Below are 22,989 nucleotides of genomic sequence, written 5' to 3' on the forward strand. Positions count from 1 at the left end.
ATAATTCAGAAATTTATAGAAAGTGGGAGGCCTCCTAGCATAGGGATCACATCCAGCATACCTAATGTTGGCTTCCTTGATTCCTAATTGCTGAACAAGAGAGCTCCCAATGACCCTGATAATGGGACATCTTTGTAGTTCATCTTCAATTTCTGTTTTAGCCACAGTCTTTTCTTCGCTTGGAACTTTCATCATCACCCAGGAAGCAATTATACAGGAACTTACTCCTCCTGCCTATTAAAACACATTCAGCAGTAGCTAAGCTATGTTTTGTGGGAAGAAGAGCAAGTCACTGTGCAGGTACCCTGGGATGTAGTGCTGCTTTAATACCATTGGTGAGCCAGAAAACTTTAGGCCATGAGGAGTTTGTTTGAAGTGTTTTAGTCCTTAAACAATAAACTTCAGGGAATTTGGCTCAAAGGTTTGAATAAATGCATGTTATGCAGAGTGAATAGTGAGGTACACAAAGGTCAATGTGAAGTGAGACTGTTGAGTCAATTTCCTCATGCTTATAATTATTGCTGGAAATTATTGTTGGGGTTGATAATAATTTGCAACTGACATTAAGTACAGTTATTTCTTCCATCTCCAGGTGAATATTCAGGTTTGTTCTTCATGGCACATGTATTTACGACTGGTGAAAAGTACCATTAAAGGTCAATAGATGTATTTGTATCAGTAAGGTAATTCCTGCCTAAGCTTCACATTTACTGTGAACAGGTAAATGGCTGAATAAATAAATGGCTGATTTTAATGCAAATGTAAATGAGTTTACATATATAACTAATTAATTTTTTTTTTTTTTTTTTTTGAGACGGAGTCTCGCTCTGTCGCCCAGGCTGGAGTGCAGTGGCGCGATCTCGGCTCACTGCAAGCTCCGCCTCCCGGGTTCACGCCATTCTCCTGCCTCAGCCTCCCGAGTAGCTGGGACTACAGGCGCCCGCTACCACGCCCGGCTAATTTTTTGTATTTTTAGTAGAGACGGGGTTTCACCGTGTTAGCCAGGATGGTCTCGATCTCCTGACCTCGTGATCCGCCCGCCTCGGCCTCCCAAAGTGCTGGGATTACAGGCGTGAGCCACCGCGCCCGGCCACTAATTAATATTTTAATTAAACTAAAGGTTTTCCACAGTTTAGCTGTCACAGCTTCAATAAATGAAATCACTTAATTGGTGCGTGTCTCTTATTTTTCTTTTAAAAATCTGCTTATGAGGACTTTAAAAAATATAAAGTGAAAAGAGATAATCATTTTATTGATTAAGGAGTGGGAAGTGTTTAGGAATTTCACTATATATTCTAAAGGGAGATGCTGGCATTAATGAATTCATTAGTTGTGCATATTTAATTACTCTTATTATACATCTTATTCAGATTCTAAAATTATTTTTCTGGTTATGATATAAGAAGTGTTTAAGGATTTCAGGATATATCTTAAGAAGTGGCATTGGCATAAATAGAAGCAATATTTTTAAAAATCTTTATTGTTGTTCTAAAATGATGCTAATCTAATGTAAAGTTATGAACAGAAAAAATAGAAAGCAGAAATAAAAACACTACAACTGAATTCCCCAGGGAGAACACTACATGAATTAGTGCATTGTCCAAAGGTCTTCATTTGTGTCTGTGTCAGTCTGTTTTTCCTGTCAGTCTGTCTTTTCCTGTCAGTCTGTCAGTATCTGACACTCTGCTGCCTTCCCCTCTTCTGTCTGTATCTCACTTTGCATGTCTTATCTACCTAACTGCCTGACCCTGTATCTTTCTTTCTTGCTTTCGTTCTCTGCCCCTTTCTCTTTCTCCTTTAAATGTATGTTTATGTGTGCAAGTAAAGTTACAATTATATATATTTTAGCAACTTTCATTTTTTATTTAACGATATTGCATAGACCTATGTAAAATATTACTGAAAGTATTTCCGCCTTTATCCATGGGAGATTTAAACAGCTGTAGTGGATGTCTGAAACCTCGAACCTTATATATACGGTGCTTCTTCATATATATACATAAGATGTTAAAGTTTAATTTATAAATTACACATGGGAAGAGATCAATAACAATAATGATAAAATATAACAATTATAACAATATACTGTAGTCAAAATTACGTGAATGTGGCCTCTCGCTCTCTTTCAAAATATCTTATTGTACTGGACTCACCTATTTTTAGACCTCAGTTGACTCCAAGTAACTTAAATTGTGGAAAGCAAAATTGCAGATAAGAGGGGACCACTGTGTATGTAAATTACCACTAGAAATTGAACAAATGCTGACTATTTTAGAAAAGACATGTATATCACCAAAGTATTATATACACATATAGAAAGCGATAGAAAACATATGAGGACTGCACACCTCAGCGCTTTATCAAATGCAAAGATTTTCTACTGAGAATTCAGACATTGTAAGTAATCACAAGAAAATATGGAATTGATAGTTTCTGAATGCCCCAACCCAACATGCATGGCACTGCATCTCATTGTAGTTGTATTAATAATAGGGTGTTTTCCTAATTATTAGGAGAATTGAGAATCTTCTAACACATACTACTATTCAATTGTCATCTTCCATGAATTCCTTTTTTATTTACAACACTATTTTTTAAAATTTCTTTCTATAATGATTTTTACAGACAATTGTTAATTACATTTACCAAATAATATTGATGGTTTTTGTCACTGGTGCTTTAAAGGGAGGCCTTATGGGTGCTAAATTCTATTTCTCCTCCTCTTCCTCCTCCTTTTTCACCTTCTTCATCTTTTGTCTCCGTCTTCTTTCTCTTCTCCTCTTACTCCTTTTCTGCTCCCCTTTCTTCTCAGAAGTTCCCTAATATTACCTTCATTTTTTCTTGCACCTTACATTTTAACTTTATCTTTGTATTCTGCAGTTTTATTAGTATGCATTTGGATGCACGCAATATAGTATTCATCCTCTTTAGACTCATAGTGTCATTTCAATTCAATCAAGCATGTTTTTCTTCATTTCTGAAAAAAAATGAACTTTTCAAATATTACACCTTTTAATTTCCTCTATTCTTTTCTAAAACAATGTAATTCTGTAGTGACATCTGAATGTCTCCTCCATGTGTGTTTAATTTCAGTCCTGCATAGTGGACTCTGTATTTTCTTTTCACTAATTCTATCCTCTGCTCTGTGCAATATTAACATTGTTTTTGCCTTTTATTTCAATTGCTGTATTCAACATTTATAGCCTTTTGTTTTTGTCTTTTTCATGTCTTCATATATTCTTGTTCTTTTGTGGTTTCTTTTTTTTTTAATTAAATGTTAATTACCTCTCTGAAGATTTGGGACTCCATCAATTTTAAATTATTTTGTTTTTCTGTCAGTTTCCATTTTTTGATGGATTCATTTGTTTCCTCGTGTATTTAATGCTTGTGATTCTTTACATATGTTGACTTAATATTTGTGATTCTTTATGTTAGTATGGTTTATATTTTATGTAGGCTTATGTTGACTAAGACTCAATCCGTTTTTCTCTCTCTCTCTGTCTCTCTCTATCTCTCTTTCTATCCTCATTATCACCTAGGGGTTTTGTCAGGGCATCCGTCTTCCTCCTTCCCCCTCCCCTTTATGACAGTCCTGCTTCTGAGGTCAGAATCTTGGCATTTTCACCCCTCTTTGATAATGGGGATGTGACATAGGCTGTCACTCTGCCCATGTGGATTGATCAGTTCCTGGCTGTGAGGCTGCTTGTGCTTTCCATCCTCTTTTTTTCTACATTACATAAGCCAAAGGTGCAGCAAATTGCAACTTTCATCAGCATCTGTTCAGGGTCAGAGATGAGCCTTTCCAGCCTGTGGTCTCAAGCCATAACGTCTGACTCCAAACCCAGCCATGTGTTGGTCACTTTGTTCCCTATTGCTTGACAAAAACCAACAGTCCCTGCCACAAATGTTTGCTTCTGAACCAGGAGCCATGCAAGACCCCAGAATTAGCTCCGCTTGCCTTATTACATTTCTTGCTTTTCTGCCTTTCTGTTCTAATCTGCTCTGTGGAAGTGGTTTCTGTTTTTTCTCTTGTTGAGTGCTACAATGTCTTTTCAGATTTCTATTTTATAGTTTATATAAAATTGCTAGGATGTGTTTAGTGCTGGCTGCAGTATGGGGATTTAAAATCTGAATTTAGAATGTTTTTCTGGCTGTAATTTAGGAATGCCCTTTGAATGCACTTATAATAATGTCATTGCTTCCATTATTTTTCTGTTGCTTTTCTGTTGTTTCACTTAAGTATTTGAAGTGAAACTTTCTACATTAAAAATAGTAAAGGTTTCTTTGCTGTGTGTGTTTTATCCTAACTATATCTTATGTAAAAGGATTTAAAGACATGCAGCTTTTAAAATTTTTAAATGATTTTAATGTCAGACATCAATTTTTACTTTTATAATTTATTGGCTTGATGATTTGCATTGAAAAACTTATTTGCAGGAAAATAAGAAGATAAGACTTCTTCTAGTTTGTTTGTTTAAATATTTTTTGTCTCTATAATTTATTTTGATAAATAAAAGAGTGACATAGGAATCTCTGTCTCCCCATGAGGGTTTACCAGTATACCAACATAATTTTTAGTAATTTATTATTTCTCCCTTTTTTTAAGTGAGAAATTGCATTTTCTCATGTGCTAAGTTTGCATACATATTTGTTGAATTTTTGGACTTTATTATCTTCCTTCAATTGATCTATCATGTATTTAATGTGCTATAGATTTATAATTTATTAAAATATTTAAAAGATGTGGTAATGCCTTGTTATTCTGTTCCTTCATTCTTTTTTTTCTTCCTAGCTAGTTCCACAATTTTGGCCTTTTAAATAAATTTTTAAATTTAGATTAATTTTTCATGTTTCCCCTGCAAATGTTTTTATACTATTGTTGAAGCAATATAAGCAACAGGCCATTAACCTGCTTTTGTTTCTGTGCCAGAGCTCTTACACAAACATATATGAATTTAACTTATAAACATTTATTGTAACTGACTTGAAAACAAAACAAAAGGCAAAGAAAGAGTTTCAGTCAATCATGAACAGTCAAATAACTACAAAAAGAAACCTCCCATCAGATCATAGCCAAATAGGGCAAATGCCTCATGACACTATATTCAAATAAGGGAAAAGCCTAGCTATAGTCAATCAAATAATTCCTTTCCTTTGCTTCCATGTTCAGCCTACTAAAGCTCACTGCTTATGTTGCTGGGACAAAGCTCTCTGAACTTCTTCTGGTTCTGAGTGCTGCCCAATTCATGAGTTGTTTCTTACTCAAATAAACTGTTGAATGTATTTTTCTAAAGTTTTTCTTTTAATAAAATTCATGACAAATTCATTTAACGTACATATCAACGTAAGAATTCGTAAGTTGAGTATTCTTGTAAAGATTTTAGATCTCTCTGTACCCAATCTGATCTTTATGCTCTTCATTACATAAAGACTATATGAAGTTCTTGAGGTTCATGATTAATTATTGAAAGATCTTTATCATTGTGAGGATTTTATTTCTTCTTTTATATTTTTAGCCAGCTGTGATTTATGCATAAACCATTGATTTATTTCACTCATTTAATAGTCGACAACATCAGTGCATTCTCTTATTTCAATTTTTAAAAAATTTATTACCCATGGATTTTCTAATAATACATTTCTATAATTTCAAAATGATTATAAACTTGCCCACTTTTTTTCCAAAATATGCCAATTGGATTTCTTTCTCTTTCCTATATTCTTCTGTAGTCCTTTCAAAATAGTGTTTAACACTGTGGTTATTATGAACACTTGCATCTTTATTTTTACCATAATAAAATAATATTTTAACATTTCACAATCATATGTGATGCTAATTATTGACCTTTAAATTTTTAAAAATGTCTTAATTCCTATTAAGATGACTATATTATAAAATCTACCAAAACCACATCATTCTTATAGTTTTGAATTAAACCTCAATTGGCCATGACATATTACTCTATAATGGAATTCAACATGCTAACAGTTTGTTTTTCATTTCCTGTTCAGAGATGAGATTGGAATCTAGTGTTTTTACTTTTGTGTTATATTTAGCAGGTATTGGTGTTTGTGAGAATACACCATTTGAGAAATATTATTTCTGCTGCCCTACATGGGAATAGAGTTTAATTTTGAAAATGACTTTATTCAGAATGAAATTATACAAAATTGAGACCCACTGGTTTTATTTTAGAGTTATTCATGAAATAATTCCAAATAAATGTAGAATGTGAGGGAAAAGGAAATTGCTGCACAGAAAAACTTTATTTAATTATAACTCAATAACAAGTATTTACTATGAATGTTTTATATACCAAACACTATTCTAGGATATAGGAATTGAAAAAAAGTAGTATTTTTGGAAGACAGTTCCAGCTTCAAGAAGCTTACATTCTAGTGAGGGGCAGTGAGAGTAAACAAATAGACTAATATCACTATTTTAAAGTTACTGTATTTATATATAAACTCTTATGATAGAAAATGAGCCAAGTAAGGTGAGTCAAAGTGAATGAAAGGTGAAAAATGAAGGATGACATCTATTAAGCTGTTAAGGAGAGGCCTCCAGAGATGATATTTGAGCTGATATATCCAAAGCACAAAACAAAATTACTCAAATGGTATTTTTATGAAATACAAAGGACAAACATGGCACTTAAAATTATCTCTCCTTTCTGTCTTTGGCACACACAGTAAATTTTAAGTTTCTTTGGTAATAAATATCTAAAAAGATTTTCATGTATGAGACACAAAGATATGAATGTTTCTGGTATTTACACCGGAATCTGTGCATGCAAGAAGTGGAAGCCATCAGAGTGAATCCCTTGGCAAAGTTTACACATATTTCAGCAATGCAGCTATGACTCAATATATTTAGAGACTCGTCTCTGGATATTACTCCCACAGCTTATGAGACATAAGAAATTGTGCTTCGCTATTTTGTATTCATACTGGATTGGGACTGCACATTAGCTTGACAACAAGCCCAATTTGCCAGTCTTGGCTCTGAGTGACTAATTTTAGATGTTCACAAATGTTAGCGATGTTGCATCCAAACAATAATAGTTTACATAATTGTTCTGGCACCACGGTATAAAATAGGATGCCTCTTCCCACTCCAGGTACCAAAAGAATGATTTGTAAAAGCTTTTAGGAATACCTCAGTAAGGAATCTTCCCCTCGAAAATTAAAAAAAAAAATAAAATAATTCTAATTATAAGCTCCTAAAGGGAAGAGTTTGTGTTTTCTCCTACATTTTTTAACTGTTAGTTTTAACCTGGCCTATTGTTTGGAGTTCTCAGTAAATGTGTGTTCAGTGAATGAAATATATCTAATTCTATGTTTAATAGCAATTGAAGAATTTGTTGAGAAGCTACTGTACCCTACAGAGTAAGCTTTGTTTAATATACTGCAGGGTAATCTAATGAATACATATTTATTCAAATTACAAATAAAGCAATTTAGGACTACAGGGAGAGAGGTCTGGTTGTTAACTATCTGAATATTGCAACCAGAATAGCATTGGTGAATTCCTTTGCTAGGAGGGGCATTGCAAGTGAGTCAACCAGTATTTAAAAAGCATTAATCATAGGTCTTGTTCTAGGAGTTGTGGATACAGCAATGAGTGCTAATAGGTCCTTGCCCTCAAGTAACTTCCTCATAGTCTAATGTCCTCATAGTCTCATATTCTCTTTTCTCTCTTGTCCAATATCTACAGCTTTAAAAATATTTCCAATCTAGTCCTCTTTCTCTGCCTGATGTAATTACTTCTGCTTTTAAAAATAGATGGAATACTTTCAGGAATCTGAGTTGAAGCATACTAAATATATAAATAATTGCAGAGATCTCATTTTCTTTTCCAGCTACTAATCATAGTTTAGTGTTTAATATAGAGAGATATTTTCAAGAGAACATAAAGTATTTACTGTCATTTATCTATTGCTCAGACAATAGCATTCTTTTGTGGTACTGGAGCTTCTCGAAAGACAGAAAATCCTACCAAATGGATGATTTATGCAAACCCTCAGGGTGAAATGTCCTATGCACATACAATCTGTCAAAAAGTTCTGATGTGAGAGATTCTGATGACCTTAGTAGAGTCTGAAGAAAGGGACAACAGAGCTGAGAATTTTCTTCTAAGTAAAGATAACATGGAAGCTACTATTCCATAAGTCCCTCCTTTGTGGTTTCCTGGATCCCCCTCTCATATTCCTGTCCTGTTGTGGTAATCATTAGTGACAGCTTCTTGTGATAGATAGTTCATTGTCTTGTGGTGATATTTCTTTTTAATTGATTCTTATTTATTACACATAGGCTTCAGAAATAATAAATCCTCAGTCAGGTAATAAATTTTTGTTAGTAATGACAGTAACTAATAGAACAGTTCAACTCTCTTAAAATTAGCTTTCTGAAAAACATCTGATTGTCTTGAGCAATAGTATCATCCATCATCCAAATACCCACCTATTCATTTATTTATTCTTCCTTTAAACAAATATTTGAATTCCTATCATGCATTGGAAATTGTGTTAATAGTTCAAGGTCCCCTACAGAATTGATTGTTCATTAATATGTTTTAAGAATTTTGAAAGGGAACAATCCAAATTTGTATGTATACCTTTATGTACCTCATAAATAAATAAATTCTCTTCACTTTATCAAACTTATTTGCCTGTTGTGCTCTTCCACAATCCATTTTGCTAATGTGTCATGGGCTTGGACTGTTTTAAAATTTGTTCTTACAAGTATATTTTGCATTTGCATATGAAGGCAATTCCTTTCAAATTATCACTTACCATTATGGAAAGCTACAACCCAAGATGCATTCATGCAGAGAGTTTTTAGGAAATACATCTGTTTTGAGTCTCTTGAAACTGTTAGATATTGCTAGTGTGGCTTCTCAGATTTGCTTGCTAAATTAACCAGGTATAGCAATTAGAACAATAGACCAAGTGAAAAGTGTGTGGCAATTAATTTCCAGACATCTGGGAATCATCCACTAGTTTGCAAGCATCCTGAGGGAAGAAACACTGCCTTATTCAAAGGTATGTACTTCCAGGGCAGGTATGGTGCTGAAGATTATTTGTTGAATTGAAATGTACTGAAGAAAATTGCTATGTATCTCACTGGGTTTGTCTCTATGTAAAACGAAAACAGTATTCTCAATGGCCAGAAACATATTCTCTGATTGCCCTGCTGCCCAATCTGGCTTCTAATCACCTAAAGCCAGACCTTGAGTTTAAATGATTATGAAAATAATTCTAAGTGGCTATTCATTTACTTCTTTAGATAATGCCAAACATAATTATGTGTGGGAAATTTAATACACAAAATTGCATCCTTGAGTTTTCAGTTTTACATTCCCACTAGTTTTATTTTAGTTGTCATGCCCATGCCCTTTCCTTAGTGTTTTAGAGAAAACATCATGGAATCACAACAAAGAGAACCTTTTTTTTTTTTTCTTAGAGGAAAATTGTTCTCATGCCCAAAGGTCCTAAGCCCAATGCAGATATAAATCATTTCAGGCTTGGAGAGCACAGACTTACTTTGATTTACTGAATTTTTCCCCTCGATTCCCTTATAACCTTTCAGTGAGATTATACAAGTTCTTTTTTATTATATGCCATACTCAGGGAAAAGTCCTCTGTTTGTGCAAACAATCTTTGTAAGACAAAATTATTTCCTCTCATTGCTTCACAAACTCACAAAAATGTAGCCTGATTTCAGAAGCCCAAACATTAAATTTCTTGAGCTCAGGTGTAAATTGGAATTAGAAAAGGTGTGAAGCAATATAACTAAATTTTTATACTAACAAAAGAAATTAAAAATAAAAGAAAACTCAACTTCTCCATATTAACAAACTCATAACCATTCAGGTTGAATTCGACTTTGGGTTAATTGCACTTTTGAATGCACGCTTGATTATGAGAGATGCAAATTAGACATTTGTATTGTTCTGACTTTTGTACCTGGGGAGTATTCTGCTTGTATGAAAGAAGGTTCTGTTTGATATTAAGTTTTTTGGAACTGTTCTAAAGCATCAGAATTTTTAGATTTGTGTGTATACTGCTCAACATGCAGGCAGGAAACAGCGTGAAATGATTGCTTAATACTCTAATGTCTTTAAATTACAGTCTTTATAAAGCTGCTTCATTGAACTGGTAGTTTTTTTCATAATTTTATTAGACAAATTGGCTTACATTGAAAATGTATAGTATATTAAGTCCACAGAGCTAAAATAGTCAACTAGAGTTTGTACAATGATTATGAATATCCCAGTATCTAATTTAAACTGTTATCATTATAAATAAATCATTGAAATACCCAAACAACTCATGTTTATTATTCAAATTATTATTTTTCTGTGCACTTGCCACATTATTTATTCATTTAATAACCAGAGCTTCTAGACCCATGCATGTTTTTATGAACAATCATAAAATGTTGCTTTGTTATATACAGAGCCAAAAATGTATTTCAAGGTTACCGTTTCTCAACAGCTAGTAGATCTTAATTACTAGTTGTGTGAAACAATGTCTTAGATATGCAAGTTTTTATTTTCAGAATTGCCTCATATGTATTCAGTGATTCAGACTTCTAGCCAAGTGTTCTTATAGAAAGATGTAAATTAGTTTTTATGAGCATTACGGTAGAAGAAACTGATCTATATTTGCAGAACTTCTCAGTGACGAATAAAGCCTTGATGTGAGGAGCCTGTGCTATGGCAGTTTGTGTTTATTACACACGAATTATTCCATTGAATATATATTTATTTGTATTCATTGAATATGGACTACTTATCTACTAATAGTCAAGCACTGTTAGTTGTGGTCACATACGTAATCACATTCAAATCTCACAACTGGGTGAGAAAGATGCTACTATTTCCAAATATAAACACAGCAGTTTATAGTGAAAAGGAGAATCTTCTTGGAGTCCAAAAACACATAGTTTTTAACTAGTATTATCACTTACAGCTTATACTGTATAACTTTGGAATTGGTAGTCAATGTCACTGAGCTGATTTATGTGAGGTTGATCACATCACCTCACACATGGGAAGTTCTGTGTAAAGGGATGAGAATGTTAACATTCAGGGTGTTTCAAATATAATTTTAGATGAAGTAGCCTAACAAATGCAGAACACTTCGGAGAATTTGTAGCATGTAGGAGAGTACCAATAAATGTTGGTTTCCTCCCCAACCTCTCCCCATCCATGGCAACCATTCAAAACCAGATGATGACTTGCTCAAAATCATACATCACGTGAGTGGCAAATCCACAACTACAACTTTTCATTCTAAGTTCAGAGTTTTGTTCAGTGGAATCAACTGCCTGCCTACTGTGGGACCATTGGTCTTTTGTTTCAACATTTTAGATTTAAATATTCTGTATCCCATACATCCTTTTCGGATTGTGGCAGTGCCAAGGAATTGATCATTTTTAATATAAATACCATTTTTAGGAAATAGAAGAAGTTTCTCTCTACCTATCTGATAGTTAATTATATATGTTAACTGGACTGAGCCACAGGATACCTAGATATTTGGCTAAACATTATTTTTGATGGGTGAGTGAGGGTGATTTTGGATGACTGAAATCTGTAGACTGAGTAAAGAAAATTGTACTTTCCAATGTGAGTAGACCTCCTTAAATCTGATAGATGCCTGAATAGAACAAAAGGTGAGGTAAGAGAGAATTTCCTCTCTCTACCTGACTGCTTTTGAGCTGAGACATTGCTCTTTTCCTGAACTCAAACTGGAACTCATACCACCAACCCTCCTTGTTTTCAGGTCTTCAGACTCATACTGAAGCTATACCACAAGCCATCCTGGCTCTCCAGCTGGCATATAGAAAATTATAGTACTATATAGACTTCATAATTGCATGAGCCAATTCTTTATACATATATATGTATATGTATGTGTATATATATATATATAGCAATCTATTGGTTTTATTCTTTTCTGGAGAGTCCTGACTAATTATCTATCTATACAGCTATCTTTTCTATAAGCAGGGAAATAGTGTTGGAATAAAATAATTCCACTCAATTCTCTAAACATTTTTGAAATAATGATATTTTTTAGACATTACTTCATATACGGCACCATATTCTGCACAATTGTTATAACAATGCCCTAAAGTCAATGAGATTCCTAATATCATAGAGTTTACATTTTCACTGAAAAGATAGCTTGTAATCAAATAATAACATACACTAAAATAATAATGCAAAGTAGCATAGGATAAGTTCCACAAGTGGAAATATAATGAGACATGAATATAAATATATTGGGGAGCTGACCTGGTCTGAGAATCCAGAAAGAATTCTTCTGGAAAAGACTTCTTCAGTGAGTTGTGTAAAGTAAGTAAGAATTAAGTAGACAAATTAGTTGGGCAGCAGGGGTCAAATGAAGCATAGGTTAAACATATATGAAGACCTAGAGGCATGGTGAAATATAGCTTGTTGGGGAAAAATAAAAAAGAAAACTAAAAGAAGGCTAACAGACTTGGATACTCAGGGGGCTGATGTGGGAAGATCACTTGAGGCCAGGAGTTCAAGGCTGCAACGAGCCATGATCATACCACTGCACTCCAGTCTGGAAGATGGAGCAAGACCCTATAAAAGACCCCTTGCAGAAGGGTAGGGTTTTCATTTAGTTTTGGTTTTGCCATTTTTCTTAACCACACAAATGAAGAGCTTTCATATTCTCCTACATCTTTACTGGAAAAGAAAACATTTTTTACATTATTTTAAAAAATAGAGATATTTAACAAGATCTATTAGAAAGAGGTTGTGGCTGTGTGTCTGTCTTGTTTTTTGTTGTTGTTTGTTTATTGAGTTTCTTTTTGTGCATGTGAAAAGTGCTGCAGACACATTTTCTCATGTTTTGGCTCTCAGAATTATAAACTTGAATCAATCTGTTACTTTCTAAATTATAAAAGTTTAGTATTATCTGAAACATTTTTGTTTAAAATAAGGCCAAGGGCTAACAGGGTTTCTAAGTTTTTACAACTTACAGAGACATATTTTATGGCTAAATTTAAAGACCTGATTTAATAAAATTACTGAGTTCCAAAATCAGCCAGCTAAGGCATTTAAATGGGAGATATCAACTATTAGATATAAGTCTTGGTAGTCAAACCAACACAATTCAATAACTTTGCAATTTCATTTTTATCATCAATTATATCTTAATTTCTGGATGAAGTGATTAGCTAGCATGGAATGTTGGTTAGAAGAAAGATAATGAGGGTGACTGAGGGACAAAATGGTCTCCTGAATTACATTATCAAAATATTAGAGAGTTCAAAAGGAAAATGAGAACACTTATTATTTTTGTCTGTTAGGCAATGTGATACTTTATGGACTTAAAACTATTTCAGAGGACTGTCAGTTTAAAGTTGAAACTTGCTGGTAGATTCTGAAAATACCTCTTGAATCATCTCAAAATAATACTTCAGAAAATTCTCCAAAGAAACCTAATAAAATCTAGACCATAACATTATGTACTAAAATGGAGAGCTGGCTATTCCTAAATTTGAGACAGTTGTCTGCATGTTGTAATGACAAGGCAGATTAAGCAAAAATAAAATTATCAACAGTAAGGATCTTCTCTCTACATTATCAGATAATTCAGTAATCAACCAACATTAGGAGAGAAATAAAGGGACTTTGGTGAGACTAGGGGTTACTGATTGCCTAAGAAATACGTAGTGCACATGAATAAGACATTGTTGGGTGAGATGGATATAGAAAATATGCTTAATCTTTATTGTTTTCTGTTCTCTATTAGTTTGTACTCTACACGTTTAGAGGGTCAGTCAGAGAGTGGGGCAAAGGTTTTCTTTCCAGTCCCCAAAGGCAAGCAGATGAAAGGAGAATTTGCATCTTGTGCCTATTGGAAAAATATGAATCTGGATATATATTTCCTTATTCAACAAGAGTGAATAAAAGAACAAAACCCAACAAATAAAACCTGAAAAACAAGAGAAAAAAATTGTTACTCAGATGAATACGCTTTTGTAATGGATATACTGTAAACCAAAGAATTTTGTAGGAATATGTTTGTCACTTTTAAGACAAGAAGACAACTTCTCCAAATTATCATACGATGTCACAAAAAATAGTGACCCAGAAGAAAAGACAACATGATAGTTTACATTGGGAAAAGGAGAATTAATGATGCCTGAGCCGCCTTTTCTTACCTTCCATGAAAATATCCATGTAACACAGGTGAACAAATGCACAGCTGTACTAATTTTGGAAGTTAGGAATATCATGTCACTAGAATCAGTTTCTAGTAACCAAATTGTTAAGACACAATAGGGGCCCAGAGAGAAAAATGGTTAAGAGATTTTTATTATCTCCAGTTTGTACTTGAACCTAGATAGTTAAAGTTCTAATTTGAAGGATTTGCTTCAAAGTAGCCCAATTTGCAGAATTTGCCTTCCAGGACAAGCTCATTTTATACATATATCCCTATTGCTTTCTGATATGTGAAGGTAGAGGCAGGGTACAAGGCTGAGACAGGGATTACCCAATAATGGTGCACATTGGTGGTTCTGAGCACTGAGTAAAAAAATATTTCAGGTGGACTCCCATTGTTCCTCACGCACAGTCAATAGAATATACAAAAGCAAGAGAAGGTCTTTTCTTGATCCAGGAAAGCTAAATTTTAGAGATGAAAGCTAGATACTCAGAAACTGGATGAGCTTTTGTGCATATGGAGGCAGAGGAAGATTATACTGGAGAACTTCTGTAACCTGAGAGAAAGCCGGGCCACTCCACCCATTCTGCTTAAGGACCTCCATAGAATAGGCACTCACTTAATTAAGGATCCATAGCAAAATGTGGGAGGCAGGGTAGCATTAGACTTAGGAGAAACTTCTGCAGTCTAAAGGAAGAAAGTCTTTAAAGTCACAAAAGGCACAACTTTGATGAAAATTTACTATACAAATATTAATGAATTGTGGAAAGAAAGATTACCATACAGCATAAAAATAATATTTTAATTCTGTAATATTAGTGTGTACTGGAAACTCTTCGAGCGTAAATGCTTTGACTTTATCTAAAACATGCACTGAAACCAATTAAGTGTAAGTTACCTCTAAATGATTTACCTTCAGTGGAAGCCCATATTAAAGCAATTCACAGGAAAACCATTTTATTAAGATTCTGCCACAGGAAATTGAACCTATGGAATGTTAAAATTCATATAATGACATTTATTCAACACATATATATTGGTTTTTTTACTCTAGGTCAGACAGTGGTAGACACTGGTGAATTAACTATAAATAGGATGTAGCACCTATGAGAGGCACTGTGACATTTTTCTAAAACCTAGAAGGCAGAAGCCTGCCTTCACGTTCTGACTCTGCTATCTTCTCTGCCATTGTGACTATGGAAAAATTATTTAACCTCTTTGTACCTTAATTCCTTATTTGTAAAATAGGGATAATGTTATTTATATTTTGCATATTAATTTGTACTTTATTATATTCATTTTTATATCTATATTGGTGTATATCTACATATCTATATATGGTTATGTATATTTATAATTACACATGATTATACTTACTTATCCATACATATGATTATATCATTACCTGGAACATAGGGAATATATCAATTATCAATTATTCATATGTATATGTGTATATATATGTGTTTTGAATATATACATGTGTATGTATCTATATATAGGTTTCTGTAAACACACACACATATATATAGACACACACATATAGGTATCTATACACACACAAAGATAGACACCTATACATATAGATACACACATATGTATATGTATATGTATATGTATATGTACATGAGAGAGACAGCTAAGAATTGTATTCAGCTTGTTTTAAGTGCCATGGAAATATATAAGAATCATCATCTTCATTAAATATCTTACAATTTAGAAGGTGAATATGGTGTTTATATTTTTTAATATAAGATTATGAATTGTAATGGGTACCAACTGTTGTGGGATATCAGAATGTGTCATTTTATTGGGGAAGTATAAGATGATTTCATAGATATTGAGAGGTTTTGGTGCAGTGCTGTTTCTTTTGATTTTTCTAAATGAGAAGGAGGAACATTAGTAAGTAAGGAATGGGTTACGGAATATTCAGGGAATTATTATAAGCTCAGGAAGACTCATAAGACATTCGGGAGAAAAGTAACTGACTTGAATCTATGGTGGATATTAGTGACATAGAAATGTTATATTTCCTTGAAGTTGTTTCAAGTTTCTTACTATACTCTGCAAAATTATTAGAGGACTTAATCAGTCCAATATCAGTTCTTGGTAGTTTATCATATTGTTGAATTGATTTGACATCAGTGTTATTACCAGGAAAAAAAAATCTCTGTCAACTTTAGAAGATGGGCCTAACATTTCTTCTTACTCTTAAAACTGCTATTATAAAAGTTTGCTAAGTTGAATTCTCTCACTTTGCTAAGTCAAATTTATTTCACGATTTGTTGAAATGGTCCATGTAAGATGTTATTAGATAAGGGCTTTTAAACAGCAAGTGTTTAATACCTTTAACTTATTCAACATATATTCAATAAATGAATATTACATTGTTTTAAATATTGAAAATATAAATGCAGATAAAATATGTTCTCTAGCATTGAGAAAACCATTGTTTTAGAGACTATGCTTGTAGTTGATCTCTAAGGATCTTTCTAGATAGGAACTTTAATAGTTCCACACAATTTTCAGTGTGATAAGAGGATTTTATCGGGCAAGTATCGGCTTTCAATGGTGGATCATAATGTCAAATAGATTTGATACCAGTTTTCTTACCTGGAAACAAATCCATGCTAAGTTGTTAAATATATGTTTAACATTTCCCCTTATGATTAAAACTTTTTGACTCACCAAACTTTTGAGTTTGACTCAAACTATTGATTTCACAGTCTTTTTTTTTTTTTTTTTTTTTTTTTTGACAGAATCTCGCTCTGCCACCCAGGCTGGAGTGCAGTGATATGATCCTGGTTCATTGCAACCTCTACCTTCCAGATTCAAGCAATTCTCCTGCCTCAGTCTCCCAAGTAGCTGGAATTACAGGTATGTGCCACCATGCTCAGCTAAAATTTTTGTATTTTTAATACAGAAGGGGTTTCATCATCTTGGCCAGGCTGATTTTGAACTCCTGACCTCAAGTGATCCGTCCGCATCAGCCTCCCAAAATGCTGGAATTACAGGTGTGAGCCATCACACCTCGGCCCTGATTTAGCTGTCTTCTTTACGTAGTTTCTGCTTTATATGAGCACAGATGAATATAAAAATGTGTATGAATGATAAATGGGGAATTTAGAACTCTCAAGGAAGAAGTAGCTCAATGACAAATACCTAGAATGCAAAGAACTGGAATGGGACAAATTCTAAATTGGAAATTCTAATTTCCACTAGAAGATCTTTTGCCTGCCATCTTCTCTGGTACCAATCCTAAGTGTGAAGTTTGACAATTTCTTTTCTGTATTTAAATATATTTTTAAACCAATAGTAAATATTTAAATAAATAAAGAATATAATTTTTCTTCCTGACCACTTCATGTTCTCAGAGCCAAATCTCAATAGTGAATTATCCACTTATATCATTGTTTAAAGTTAGTGCCAGATCTTCCAGGTTTCAGAGCGATTCTAGGAGTCCATTGTGGCTCTCTCTTTTGGGAAATCAGTGGGCAGCAAGACATGTCCACTTCTGTTGCCATCAGACAGGAGCAGACATCATGATGAATGTGAGGTGCTAAAGGAATGTTCTCAGATTACACAGAGATAAGAATTGAGGGGTATTTTAGAATTTCTTAGTCTTCATTGATTTTCCAATCTGAGAAACACTATTTGAATCCATACTTATTTTTACCTTCATCTATTCTACTTCTCTTGCTCTTATTCTTTCTTTAATTCATCAGACATTTGTAAATTCCTGCCAAATAGCAGAACTATGTTGGATAGGAGGGAGGGTGATGATAAGTATATTATCGATAATGGACTGGGTGGGCACAGGCATAAGAATCAATTTCTCTGTAACCATGTGATAAATTCAATAACAGAGTGGCTTTCACCTTTTTACCTTGCAAGTCTGTCAATTTCCCCCAACAGCACATATCCCATGATTCTCTTTGAGACACGACTATTACATCATCTGCTGAATGCATACTTTGAGTCATCTGTACTTTGTCTAATTACATTATGATTTTTCTTCACTTGTCCTAATAATGTACAGAGTGATTTCTGTGACTGTCAAGTAAGGAAGCTGAAGTTTTGAAATGGGATAGTGCTCCATTCCTCCTGAATTTTGATGTACTAGTTCGTGTTTTTACTGTTCTCTGATGAACAGGCCATCCAGTGCTAATGGATTATAATACATTAAGTAAACATATGGTTAAAATGTGAGATGGAGTAGAGGGCAAAGGGCATGAAGAATCAGGATCTTTATTGTTAGTTCTGTGGGTGTCCTTGGGCAGATAGGAAAATCTTTCTGGGTCTCTCTTCATCTGTAACATGTGGGTAACCAATGCTTTTCCTCTCTTTCCCATGGGCATATATTGAGAAAAGCTTCTGAAAGCATGATTCCACGTTGCATTCCCTGCATCTAGCATAGAAATTGTTACTGCATATATGTTTTAAAACTATGTTAAATAAATGAGTAATATGTACTTTGAAAAGTAGAAAATGCTGTATAGTATACATATAATGGATGACTAGTACTTTATTTATCTAGAGCTTGTGCACTTAGGGATGTTTGGAATAGCTGTAAAAATGGCTTCTCATACTTTTCAGCTTGGTAAAATGGATATTAAATCAGTTCAAGGGTAAGAATGACATTATGCAGTGAGGACTGAAGCTCTGGGATCTGATATTCATGCATGGAGGTTCCCACAATAGCCAGGGGCATGGCACCTTCATGCATCAAAATAATGGAACAATGTTGACAATAATGAAGATGAATCACATGATTTTAGGCATTGATCGACTTGTGTTTTCAACCATGAAAGTGTAGGTGATCCTAAGTGTTGGCCAATGCAGCTTAAAAACTGCTCAATAATTATACATCCAACTATATAGGAAACAAATGTATATACTTATTCTTTTATATGCCAATGTTTTAAAATGTTTTCCAAATGAATTGTGGACATCACTATGACTTGGTGCATTATTAATAATTAAATGAGCAGGATAAACTTTGATGTTCACATTTTGGTTTTGTTGCGCTTTTGTGGGCTCTGTGGAAACGAAATCTTTTCTCATGAGCATCTTGAAATAGCTAAGTGATTTTCATCAACCAATACTTGAAGCTTAGAATAACTATCTTATCAACTCCTAGCTGTCTAAAGAGTTATTTGATATTAGATTCTCCTGTGTAAAAATACCTGGTGGAGCAACATGACTTATCTAGGGAGAATACAAATGTCCTTCGCATAGCTTAAAACATTCTTCTCATGTTGACTTCAGCTTGACTGTTCAGATATGTTATCTCAGTTAACCATTTGCCCCATACCTAGGAGTGAATGGCTATTCAAAATACTGGCAGAAGGAAGAGTTCCTACCATTGATAGAGAGACTTTGCTGGGACCAGAGTAAGAAGACGAGCATTAGCAAAAACTGTGGGCTAGTGGAATAGCTTGATATCTGGGTATTCCAAATGTAAAAACAATTTTTCTAATTCTGGAAAGCCTTCTCATTCTGGAAAGATGGAAGAGATATACTTTGCCCTATTCCTCCCACTAATTATAAACAACCACCCTATAGCTTATATTTAAAACAAATGTGAAAATATTCTGAAAGCTGAAAGGAAGAAGACAAAGAGTCTAGGGATTTTAGGACTTAAGGAATGACATGGTGGTGAGTTTCCTGATTTTATTTTTGCCTGATAAATTCCAGAAATGAAGATGAAGATGAAGATGCTGGTAACCCGGAAATGCCAATACATAGACAAAATAATGTCTCAAAAAAAATCTGCCTTTCTAGTAAAAAGACCAGGAAAGAGACAACCAAGGAAGACAGTTATTTGGCTCCCACTGCAGCCAAATAACACACATGCACACAAACCCATGCATACATTCTGTGGCTCCACCCCTAACCCCACCAGCAAAGGTAGAGTGAAGAGCCTAGACTTCCATCCTTTCCAGGTTGAAAGAAGATGCTCCAAACTTTCTGCAGAGAAATTTGAGAAAGTTTCACAGTTTTCCCCGTTGCCCAGTAGTAATAGCCTAGACTTTGACTCCCACCTGGCAGTAATGAAGCACCCCATTCTCCTCACTGAGGTGGTATCAGAGGAGATTGAATAAAGAGGCAGGATATTCCCCACTGTCCATTGATAATCATATCACGTCCATCTGTGTTCCAGGTCATCTGAACAGAGGATATCACTAGCAGTATACTCAAAAAAAAGTTATAATGGCACCAAAATTTCCAAACTTGACAAAATATATAAACCCACAGATTTAAGAAACTGAATAAACTCTAGACAGCATAACCCCACCCCCACCAAAATCCACACAAAGATACATCATAGCCAAACTTGTGAAAACTAAGGGCAAACTAAATGAACATCTTGAAGGCAGCAAGAAAGAAATAACAACTTGCATATGGGGGAACAATTCAAATGATGATAGATTTCTCATTGGAAACTGTGAAGGCCAAAAGAAAGTAGCACATCAATTTTCAAGTGATGAAAGGGAAAAAATGTCAACCTATAATTCTGTCTCCATCAAAAATGTTCTTCAGGATTAAATGGAAAATTAAGACATTCTCAGATGGAAGAAAACTAAAATAATTTGTTGTTAGCTGACCTACCTTGGAGAATGGCTAGAGGAAGTTCTCTAACATAAAGAAAGCCACAAAAGATGAACCATGAAACAAGAAGGGAAAGAATACAGTAAGCAAAAAATATGTGTAAATATAACAGAAACCCCTTGTCCTGTTTTTTCTAAATTATGCTTGCTGGTAGAAGTAAAAATTAGAATGCTGTCAGATGTGGTAGTTAAAAACATGTAAAGGAAAATTTTTAAACAATTGTAAGTGGGGGATAGTAAAGGGAGATGAGATTTCTATATATCAATTAAATTTACACATATACATTTATATTAAATATATGTCAATTTACATTTTTTGTGTATACCCACACATACTACAGTACCTACAGCAACGACAGAAAAGGCATACAAAAGGAATACACCCAAAAATACTTTGGCTAAATCAAAATGGAACTCTAAAACACATTCAAATAATCCACAGAGCAGGGAAAAGGAAAACAGAAATACAAAACAAGAAAAGAGGGAAGAAAATAAAAATAATAAAAGATGAAAAGAAAGACTTAAGCCCTAATATAACAATAATTATATTAAATCTAAATGTTATGAATAACTCAAATAAAACAAAGAAATTGAAAGAGTAGATTAACATGACCCAGCTATATGCTATCTACAAGTAAATTCACTGAAAATATAACGTTAAGGCAGATTGAAATAAAAAAGATGAGAAAAATATACCCTGCAAACATTGGTCAAAAGAAAGCAAGGGGTGGCTATATCAATATCAGATAAAGTAGACTTGAGAAAAAAGAGAAGGAAATTATATAATGATAAATGATTAGTGTCTCAAGAAGATATAACAATCCTAAATGTGCATATCCCAGGTGACAGAGCTACAATATATTAAAAAAAAAAACACACACAGGCATAACTTAAAGGAGAAATAAACAAATTAACTAGTGTAATGAGATACTTCAACACTTCTATATTTATAATTAATAAAACAACTAGATAGAAAATTAGCAAGAATACAGAATAACTAAACTACAATATCAGTCAATAGGCTCTAATTGCCATTCGTAGAACACTCCACCCAACAGCAAAATAGACATCTTTTTAAACTTTTCTTGGAAGAAATTTTAGAGTAGACCATATTTTATTACATAAAACCCCATCCAACAAGTTTAAAAGAACCGAAATGACATACAATGTTACTAATATTTGACACACAGTGAAATCAAACTAGAAGTAAATAATAGAAAGAGAGGAACATCTCTAAACCCTTGGAAACTAAACAACACACTTCAAAATAATCCATGGACCCTTTGAAACTAACAACACACTTCAAAATAATCCATGGGTAAAGGAGGAAGTTCCAAGGGAAACGGTAAAAAACAAGAACAATGAACTGAATGAAAATAAAAACGCGGTGTATAAAAACTTGAGGATCACAGCTAAAACTGTCTTGCAAGGGAAATTTATTATACCAAATGCATACATTAGAAAAGAGGAAGCCTCGAAACAAAATCTAGGCTCTCACCTTAAGGTCCCAGCAAAAGAGAAGCAAAATAAACCCAAAGCAGCAGTAGGAAAAAAATAATGAAGATAAAAGCAAAAATATGTGAAACTGAAAATGGGAAAACAGTAGAGAAAATCAATGAATTGATGTTCTGTTTTATGAAAAAAAATAAGTAAAATTGACAAAACTGTAGCCTAACAGACAAGAAAAGAGAGAGAATACACAAAATATCAATTTCACAAGTGAAAGAGAGAATATCACTACAGACCCTGTAACAAATAAAGGATAATAAGAAAAAAACAGGAACCACTCTGCACACATTATTGCATTTGTTTTCTCCTTGAGCTGCAACTGCGAGTTGTCTTACCCTCTCTTTGGGGGCCTGACATAATAGTCATCAACATTTTTATTCTTGCTCTATTTCCAAGGATGTCTTGGTTCCCTTCACAACCCCTGCCCCCAATAAATGATCCTAATCAGAAAACCATTTCTCTCTCTTATTCAAGAAAGTCTGTTCTTCTATTTCTTCAATGCCCTCTTGGTCTTAAGCAGAAAATCCAAAATCCAGATTTCCAAAATCTGAAATCCAAAATCCAGACAATGAGGCAATTGGAAAGCTACTTTTCTTACCTTCCAAGTTCACCATGCTCCGTATCCCTACAAACACCCTCAATCAAGCTCATCAGAA

At 33.8% G+C, this 22,989-nt stretch overlaps 1 long non-coding RNA gene across 2 annotated transcripts in view; it reads left to right on the top strand.

The window, feature by feature from the left end:
* The first annotated feature begins 16,975 nt into the window (after positions 1-16,975).
* LOC134808819 (uncharacterized) overlaps positions 16,976-22,989 on the top strand; it is a 234,065-nt gene continuing 228,051 nt past the window's right edge. For both annotated transcript variants that reach the window (XR_010152635.1, XR_010152636.1), the window contains exon 1: positions 16,976-17,090. This is a non-coding gene — a long non-coding RNA (uncharacterized LOC134808819). The remainder of the gene's footprint in view (positions 17,091-22,989) is intronic.

Source organism: Pan troglodytes, chromosome 18 (genome assembly GCF_028858775.2).
Source record: "Pan troglodytes isolate AG18354 chromosome 18, NHGRI_mPanTro3-v2.0_pri, whole genome shotgun sequence".
NCBI classification, from domain to species: Eukaryota; Metazoa; Chordata; class Mammalia; order Primates; family Hominidae; genus Pan; species Pan troglodytes.